The following is a 10,405-nucleotide window of genomic DNA, read 5'->3' as shown; positions in this document are numbered from 1 at the left end:
TTTGCCAAAATATTCAAAATATTAATTTTACAATGTAAAAAATTAATTTATTTGATTTTATGCAAATGTAAAAATAAGATTTTATAAAATATAGAAAGTCAAATAGTTATAGTTAATTATATTTTATTTGAGATTTAAATAATGGAACTAAACGTTTACCGTCGTTATTAAGATATTTATAAGATTCCTGGCATGACATTTTATAATTTTGTTTAACCATTAACTCGGCCTCTAATGTTGTTTAAGCAATTCGATTTCTCTCCTTTCTCCGGGCAGTCCTCATCAGGCTAAAAATGCGTTCGGATGAGGCATTAGAATGAGGTAAGGAGAAAACATACTCACAAATTTTTCCCAAGCATGGGGATTTATCGTTATTACAAAAAAATTTCACCCATTTCTCCTCTGCTTTTAGACCATCTAACTTTAAGTATTCTGGCGAATCATAAAAAATGGAAAAAATTACAATCTCTTAAAACAAGGCTTCAATGTCTATCGGTAATTTTAATATATTTATTAAATTACAAAAACCATCAAATGATGGTTTCTGTTCCAAGGTCATAATATTTAAACATTTGTAAATAGAGTTATTAAAATCAAATTTTGATTGTAAATATTCTAAAATTGTCTTAATAAAAATATCTGCTTCATTTAAAAATGTATTAATTAGAGTATTATTTGAACATTTTATTATAATATTTTTAGCAATAGCGCCATAAAATTTATTATCTATTTTTAACTGTAGAGATGAACAGAGCTGTAGCATGATTTTGTGAATCTTTATCAATAAGGAATCTTCTGATTGCAACTGAATATTAACTACATGAAGTAGATTTCCTACATGTGAAACTAATCCCAAATATGCTTCTGACATTTCAACCTCAATTTCAAAATTTTAGGACAGCTTTTAAAATCTTTATTTAAGAAGTATTTCTTTAATGGTTCGTAAAATTTTAAAATTCTCTCGATGGCAGGTATTAATGATAACCACCTGATAGGTACATATCGTAACAACTAACACCATTCCAAATCAGATCACTCCACCAATTCTTTTAATTCAGTGACTCTTTTAGTTGGTGAACTAAATTCGTTAAAACATTACAATTACTTCGATATATACAGATAGTACATTCATTGCCTTCTTGCAAGAATTATGCAGTATATGGCATATACAGCCAATTGGTATTAATTCATTATTGAGCTGCCTCAATTCTTGAATAATATATCAATTATATTTATAATCTTTTGCTTGACATATACTTTATGGAATAGTATAAAAGTAAGTAGTGAAAAATATTATTTAATCAATATTATTCATCCACTAAATTTATTTAAAAGAATTAGAGATATTCTTCTAACACAAAAATTTTGAAAATGTCGAGTGGAGCACTGCAATTCTAGATAACGATATAAAATATATTAAGTAATTTAAAATATATTTATAATAATTATACATACTGTTCTAACTTCTATTCTTTCTAACACAAAAATTTTGAAAATGTCTAGTGGAGAATTGGATAATTTTATAAAAAATATATTTTAGAGCGGGAAAATAAAATAAAAGAACTAGACATATTTTTCGAATAAATATTTTAAAAAAATATAAAAATAATCACATACTGTCTCTCAAAATTATTATTTATATATTAAAAACATTAAAATGCTAAAAAAAAAATTGTGGGAGAAATTAAAAAATTGTGGGAGCTTTTTGTGGGAGATTTCTAATTGTGGGAGTTTTGTGGGAGTGAGATGTATGTGGGTAAACTAAAAAATTGTGGGAGACTCCCACTGATGGGGGGAGATATGGCATCCCTGATTGCAAATAAAAAATTATTTTTCCTTATATTATATTATCCAGTTTATTTTATCAATAAAAAAAATATAGATTAAATAAATTAAAACATTTCTAAGACTTCAGATAAATTTAGCTTAATCTTACCTTTTTATTTTTTGAAGAATTTCATAACTTAATATTATGAGATTATTAATCTTATGATGAAAATCAATAATTGTTTATTATAAATTAATAAATAGAAATAATATTCATGAATTACAAAAAGGATTTATAGATATTATTTATATTTAAATATATATAGTTACAATATATATCTAATATCATTTAAATTAAAAAAGATTATATAGATATATTTATTGTCCTTTAAATAGAATGGTTTTGGTCAGCTTCTGACGAATGTTGGTATTTTCATTTTGTTTATCTGCAAAATGATAAAATCTTATGTTTATGTAACGTTCTATTAATCTAATTAATTTTTGATAATGGCTAGATGTTTCTTCTTGATCTAGCATCAGATTATCAAAAATATTTGTTTCTATCACTTTTGAAATCACAAAAGATACTATTCGTTTAAATATACAAGGCCTTTTAATTTGATTATTATGTTCAAATGTACGGAAACCACTTTCAGTATTGGCATAATCTAGATACATCTCTGGAAGGAATTATTAATCCCTGATTGTTTTTAATTTTAATTAAATTATAGCTCTCTTGATCTTTACAATTTTTAACAATCATTGCAGAAATACATATATAACACTTTACCTTATTTTCGGATATAAGTTTACGTGTTATATATCCTGATATATAAGTTGCGATGTTATCAACGAATGGCGATAATTTTTGGATATCTGGAACATCTATAAAAGAAAAATCTATAGCTTGTATATTGTCATCATCATTATCTTGATAATCTCCACATTTGTATTATCGAATGGAATACAATTACCTGTGCATAAGGCTCCCATCTTTGCTATCATAACGCCTCTTATAGCTGATCGTAATTGATAGGCAGAAGGGTTATTATTAAAACCTCCTCTGCTTCGTAAACAGCTAAAGAAGAGCTCTAGATGATCTTGAGATGTTTTGTAGGTTAAAATATCTAAAATATGAAAAGCAATAAATATACAAAATATATATAATGCTAAATAAAATACTTGAGTTTGGGGTTAGGTCCTAATAATAATTCCCTCCCAATTCCCAAAATGCTTTTCATTGACAAGATTAAGCCTATAATGCAGACTTTTTTTTTGATCTATAAACGTATTTTCCACTTTCAAACTTTAAGGATTTTAAAGTTGTAATGCACATCTCAAAAAAATTTTCATAATAAGAAAGTGAATTTGTAGTTAGAGGTTTTTTAAACCCTTTAGCAACTAGATTCCATGTATTTAAAAAGTCAAACATTCTATAAAAATATTATTTAAAATATTAATATATTTTAATACTGATCAATCATTTGAATAAAGTCAACTGTGCTCTCACAATTTTCAAACCCATCAATCTTTAGCTCTTGTGCCAAAAGAATACCTTTTGTAACTGAGCTACTAAAAACTTGTACAGCAAGTTTAACCTTTAAAAAAAAATATAAGTATTACTTTCATTTTTTGTTTGTGATAGTCAATATGAGATTTATTAATTTTATTAGCAGCACGAAGTCCTTCTTTATCTTGTAAATTGTGAAGATTAGCTATATATTTCCAATTAATTATCTATTAATTTATAAAAATATATATTTTAATAGTAATTTAATTTACTGATCCATTATTATAAATTAAAATTTTTTTATCACCGAGAAGATTACTCAACAACTTAATCATGTGGCATACGTCCAACATAATGTAGACTTTTTCATCAAAATTTAATGGGTGAGTAAAATAGGGTATACATAGATCAGGATCAGGGTTGCCATGCCTCCCCCCATCAGTGGGAGTCTCCCACAATTTTTTAGTTTACCCACATACATCTCACTCCCACAAAACTCCCACAATTAGAAATCTCCCACAAAAATCTCCCACAATTTTTTAATTTCTCCCACAATTTTTTTTTTAGCATTTTAATGTTTTTAATATATAAATAATAATTTTGAGAGACAGTATTTGATTATTTTTAAAATAAATTTTAAATATTTATTCGAAAAATATGTCTAGTTCTTTTATTTTATTTTTCCGCTAATCTCCATCCAACCAATCCAATCCATTCGACATTTTCAAAATTTGAAGTTAGAAAAGTATGTATAATTATTATAAATATATTTTAAATTACTTAATATATTTTATATCGTTATCTAGATTCTATAATTGCAGTGCTCCACTCGACATTTTCATAGAAGAATAGAACTTTTAGAAGTGAACAATAATACCAAACAGATTTAAGTAATAAAATGTTCTATTTTGCTAATAATTTTATCTTACTGTAAAATTAAAATATTATATTAAGCACTAAACATTCATAAAATTTTCATAATAAATGATTTTAAATGGCTGTTAACAACACATATGGTTTTTATGATTATCATGTCATCTTTTATACAAACATCCTTTTTTTATCACACATTTCTCATCATTTTATAATAAAACCAAATAAAATCTTACTTTTTATAACATGCTACAATTTGAATTATTCTCTTACAAATAAAAATGTACATTGATATTTTTTAGCTTCATTAGTTTATAAAATCTATTTCAAATTAGATTGAATCTTTTTGTAAATAATAAATAACATACTTTTTCTTATAACTATAATATTCATTGTTTAAATTTATTAAAATCAATGTAAGATATAAATATTTTTATATATAAATAATTAATATTTATTATAAATAGGCAAATATATATATAATATTGAAAATATAACAAGTATAAGCTTAGAAAGTACTTGTTTTGTTAATCAATAAACTGGATATTAATGTATAGTAATATAATTAAATGAATGTATGTTAAAAAATTACTTTTACTCTATAATATGCCCCAGTCCTAGGCAAATTTTTTAATATGATTTTTACATTTATTTAAATAATTATTATCATTTTGATATAAATCAAAAAAATCATTTTTTTAAATCAAGATTTATGCTAACCCTATATTTCTCACTTTTAATTTTTCTCTCAATTAATAAACATAGCATATTAACCTCAATCAGTTTAATTTATAATCTTTAAGTTTAATAAGGAGAGGAGACCAAAATAGTTATGTAAAATTTGTGTTTTTAAATATTAAATACCTGATTCAGTTTAATTTATAATCTTGAGGTTTAATAAGGAGACCAAAATAGTTATGCTTATGGAATGGACAACAAAAATAGGACATTTTTTTGGCAAGAAAAAAAAGAAGGTTGCACCATCCTTTGCGTATTTGATTTTAAACTTTAATGTTGATTTTCTCATTTTAAACATTGGCAGTTGGCACAAGTGGATCACTCCAATTCTAGATCGACGATAAGCTGTGTATAAATAATAGTACAAAAGCAGTTTTTTTTGAAAATAATTTTTATTTTTATATATTTAATTAAAATATATATGTTTTATTGTCCAAAAAGCAACATCATATTTGGTATTGGCACCTCAACAACCTCAACTGGTATGAAACAAAAATCAATTAAGAATTTCTTCAAGAAATCAGTGCCAGTGATTCCTGAGGTGGTGGAACTTAAGCATCTTTGTGATCGTGTTCGTGGTATGTATAATTAATGTATATAGTATGTATAATTATAAATATATAATAGTACATAAACAGTTTATATTGAAAATAATTTTTCTTTTTATATATTTAATTATAACATTTTATTGTCCAAAAAACAACATCAGTATTGGAAACTGCTTTAACCTCTAAACAATCTAAATCTCAAGAAGATGACTATCATGGTATATATAAATAAAAATATAAAATATGTATAATATTTAGGATTTCTTAAGCTTATATTAAAGATGATTAGGATAATAATATTTTCTAAGTTCCACTTTCATTGCTAATTTTTAAAAATATTACTTCTAATATTAATAATATATTTTTTAAAATATAATAGTATATAAGTAATTTATATTGAAAATAATTTTTCTTTTTATATATTTAATTATAACATTTTATTGTCCAAAAAACAACATCAGTATTGGAAACTGCTTTAACCTCTAAACAATCTAAATCTCAAGAAGATGACTATCATGGTATATATAAATAAAAATATAAAATATGTATAATATTTAGGATTTCTTAAGCTTAGATTTAAGATGATTAGGATAATAATATTTTCTAAGTTCCACTTTCATTGCTAATTTTTAAAAATATTACTTCTAATATTAATAATATATTTTTTAAAATATAATAGTATATAAGTAATTTATATTGAAAATAATTTTTCTTTTTATATATTTAATTATAACATTTTATTGTCCAAAAAACAACATCAGTATTGGAAACTGCTTTAACCTCTAAACAATCTAAATCTCAAGAAGATGACTATCATGGTATATATAAATAAAAATATAAAATATGTATAATATTTAGGATTTCTTAAGCTTAGATTTAAGATGATTAGGATAATAATATTTTCTAAGTTCCACTTTCATTGCTAATTTTTAAAAATATTACTTCTAATATTAATAATATATTTTTTAAAATATAATAGTATATAAGTAATTTATATTGAAAATAATTTTTCTTTTTATATATTTAATTATAACATTTTATTGTCCAAAAAACAACATCAGTATTGGAAACTGCTTTAACCTCTAAACAATCTAAATCTCAAGAAGATGACTATCATGGTATATATAAATAAAAATATAAAATATGTATAATATTTAGGATTTCTTAAGCTTAGATTAAAGATGATTAGGATAATAATATTTTCTAAGTTCCACTTTCATTGCTAATTTTTAAAAATATTACTTCTAATATTAATAATATATTTTTTAAAATATAATAGTATATAAGTAATTTATATTGAAAATAATTTTTCTTTTTATATATTTAATTATAACATTTTATTGTCCAAAAAACAACATCAGTATTGGAAACTGCTTTAACCTCTAAACAATCTAAATCTCAAGAAGATGACTATCATGGTATATATAAATAAAAATATAAAATATGTATAATATTTAGGATTTCTTAAGCTTAGATTAAAGATGATTAGGATAATAATATTTTCTAAGTTCCACTTTCATTGCTAATTTTTAAAAATATTACTTCTAATATTAATAATATATTTTTTAAAATATAATAGTATATAAGTAATTTATATTGAAAATAATTTTTCTTTTTATATATTTAATTATAACATTTTATTGTCCAAAAAACAACATCAGTATTGGAAACTGCTTTAACCTCTAAACAATCTAAATCTCAAGAAGATGACTATCATGGTATATATAAATAAAAATATAAAATATGTATAATATTTAGGATTTCTTAAGCTTAGATTAAAGATGATTAGGATAATAATATTTTCTAAGTTCCACTTTCATTGCTAATTTTTAAAAATATTACTTCTAATATTAATAATATATTTTTTAAAATATAATAGTATATAAGTAATTTATATTGAAAATAATTTTTCTTTTTATATATTTAATTATAACATTTTATTGTCCAAAAAACAACATCAGTATTGGAAACTGCTTTAACCTCTAAACAATCTAAATCTCAAGAAGATGACTATCATGGTATATATAAATAAAAATATAAAATATGTATAATATTTAGGATTTCTTAAGCTTAGATTTAAGATGATTAGGATAATAATATTTTCTAAGTTCCACTTTCATTGCTAATTTTTAAAAATATTACTTCTAATATTAATAATATATTTTTTAAAATATAATAGTATATAAGTAATTTATATTGAAAATAATTTTTCTTTTTATATATTTAATTATAACATTTTATTGTCCAAAAAACAACATCAGTATTGGAAACTGCTTTAACCTCTAAACAATCTAAATCTCAAGAAGATGACTATCATGGTATATATAAATAAAAATATAAAATATGTATAATATTTAGGATTTCTTAAGCTTAGATTAAAGATGATTAGGATAATAATATTTTCTAAGTTCCACTTTCATTGCTAATTTTTAAAAATATTACTTCTAATATTAATAATATATTTTTTAAAATATAATAGTATATAAGTAATTTATATTGAAAATAATTTTTCTTTTTATATATTTAATTATAACATTTTATTGTCCAAAAAACAACATCAGTATTGGAAACTGCTTTAACCTCTAAACAATCTAAATCTCAAGAAGATGACTATCATGGTATATATAAATAAAAATATAAAATATGTATAATATTTAGGATTTCTTAAGCTTAGATTAAAGATGATTAGGATAATAATATTTTCTAAGTTCCACTTTCATTGCTAATTTTTAAAAATATTACTTCTAATATTAATAATATATTTTTTAAAATATAATAGTATATAAGTAATTTATATTGAAAATAATTTTTCTTTTTATATATTTAATTATAACATTTTATTGTCCAAAAAACAACATCAGTATTGGAAACTGATTTAACCTCTAAACAATCTAAATCTCAAGAAGATGACTATCATGGTATATATAAATAAAAATATAAAATATGTATAATATTTAGGAAATTTATTTTTATTTTCTTAGATAAGTTCCACTTGCATTCAAATATTAATAATTTATTTAGTAAGGAAATAATTTTTATAATTATGCGCATTCTATATTTTTAACTATCGTATTAAAATTAATGACAAATATTCTTAATTTACATTTGAAAATAATTATATAGGAATAAAAGCTTTAAAACGTATGTCTCCAAAATATTCGCCGTCTATATCCGATTCGGATGAAACTGGAGATCTTTCTGAAAATAGTATTTATTTTTTATAATTTTTGAAAATAAGCATATAAAATTAGGATATGTTTTTAGTTCATATAAATCATTTTTTTAATAAAATAGCACTTTGATAATTAATTTTGCTTTAAATATCCTAACAAAATTGATTATCTTTTTATATTTTATATACTATAGAATCCGAGAAAGTCAATAAAAGAAGAAAATATATATGTAAATATAACAAGATATGGGAGCAAAAATATGTTTGGTTGATGAGGCTTACAGGTAGCCATGCTAAATGTAGAATATGTCTTACAGTATTTAGTTACTACAATGGGGGGAATATGATATTTTGCGACACCAAAAATCGTCAAAGCATAAGTCAGTACAGGGGAGTCTATCAACGTCTATTGCAATACAAAAATATTCTCCAATAATAAATAATAGAGATGCAACTACAATTGCGGAAACTGTATATTCATATCATGTAGTTCAACATTCACAGAGCTGTCATCACAATGTGGGTCGAATCTCTTCCCCATAATATTTAACGACTCCAAAATAAGTGCTAACTTTACTTGTGGTAGGACAAAAATGAGCAAGGCTATCACAAATGTGTTAGGATTCCAAAATTGTCTTAATAAAAATATTTGCTTCATTTAAAAATACGTTAATTATAGTTATATTTGAACATTTTAATATGATATTTTTAGCAATAGCGCCATAAAATTTATTATCTATTTTTAACTGTAGAGATGAACAGAGCTGTAGCATAATTTTGTGAATCTTTATCAATAAAGAATCTTCTGATTGCAACTGAATATTAACTACATGAAGTAGATTTCCTACATGTGAAACTAATCCTAAATATGCTTCTGACATTTCATCTTCGAAAAAATTTTTCAAAATTTTTGGACAGCTTTTAAAATCTTTATTTAAGAAGTATTTCTTTAAGGGTTCGTAAAATTTTAAAATTCTCTCGATGGCAGGTATTAATGATAACCACCTGATAGGTACATATCGCAACAACTCACACCATTCCAAATCAGACCACTCCACTAATTCTTTTAATTCAGTGACTCTTTTAGTTGATGAACTAAATTCGTTAAAACATTTCATCACAATTATTTCGACATCTACAGATAGTGCATTCATTGCCTTCTTGCAAGAATTATGCAGTATATGGCATATACAGCCAATTGGTATTAATTCATTATTGTGCTGCCTCAATTCGGTAAATACACTTTGATTTTTGCCAAAATTAACAGAGGCATTATCAGCGCAGAAAGCTGACATGCAACTCATTGATAACCCTGAATCAGCTATATTTAGCATTATGTGGTTAGCTATATCGTTGGATTTTTCACTATCGGATGAAAAAAATTTCAATAGTTTTATAGAAATGCCCTTATTCTTGTTGAAATAGCGAAGGATCAGGGGAAATGTTTTAATATTTCCCTTATTTGATGCATCTGTTAAAATAGCATATGGATGCCCTTCTTTCAAATCGTCTAGAATTGACCTCTTGGATTCATGTCCTAACACATTTGTGATAGCCTTGCTCATTTTTGTCCTACCACAAGTAAAGTTAGCACTTATTTTGGAGTCGTTAAATATTATGGGGAAGAGATTCGACCCACATTGTGATGACAGATAGCTCTGTGAATGTTGAACTACATGATATGAATATACAGTTTCCGCAATTGTAGTTGCATCTGTATTATTTATTATTGGAGAATATTTTTGTATTGCAATAGACGTTGATAGACTCCCCTGTACTGACTTATGCTTTGACGAT

General features: G+C 23.6%; 2 long non-coding RNA genes across 2 annotated transcripts; one reads left to right on the top strand and one right to left on the bottom strand.

Annotated features, from left to right (window-relative positions):
• Positions 1-2,150: 2,150 nt before the first annotated feature.
• On the bottom strand, positions 2,151-2,885 carry LOC135922306 (uncharacterized). The gene is made up of 3 exons (XR_010570838.1): positions 2,742-2,885; positions 2,558-2,652; positions 2,151-2,213 (listed from the first exon to the last, which is right to left on the bottom strand). It is a non-coding gene; the product is annotated as an uncharacterized LOC135922306 (long non-coding RNA).
• An 809-nt stretch (positions 2,886-3,694) lies between these two features.
• LOC135922274 (uncharacterized) lies at positions 3,695-5,466 on the top strand. Its single transcript, XR_010570824.1, has 3 exons — positions 3,695-4,022; positions 4,084-4,167; positions 5,330-5,466. It is a non-coding gene; the product is annotated as an uncharacterized LOC135922274 (long non-coding RNA).
• The last annotated feature ends 4,939 nt before the right edge of the window (positions 5,467-10,405 follow it).

The sequence above is a fragment of the Gordionus sp. m RMFG-2023 genome, chromosome 1 (assembly GCF_954871325.1).
Source record: "Gordionus sp. m RMFG-2023 chromosome 1, tfGorSpeb1-WG-v2, whole genome shotgun sequence".
Classification (NCBI taxonomy): Eukaryota; Metazoa; Nematomorpha; class Gordioida; order Chordodea; family Parachordodidae; genus Gordionus; species Gordionus sp. m RMFG-2023.
This window is presented reverse-complemented; position numbering and strand designations above follow the sequence as displayed.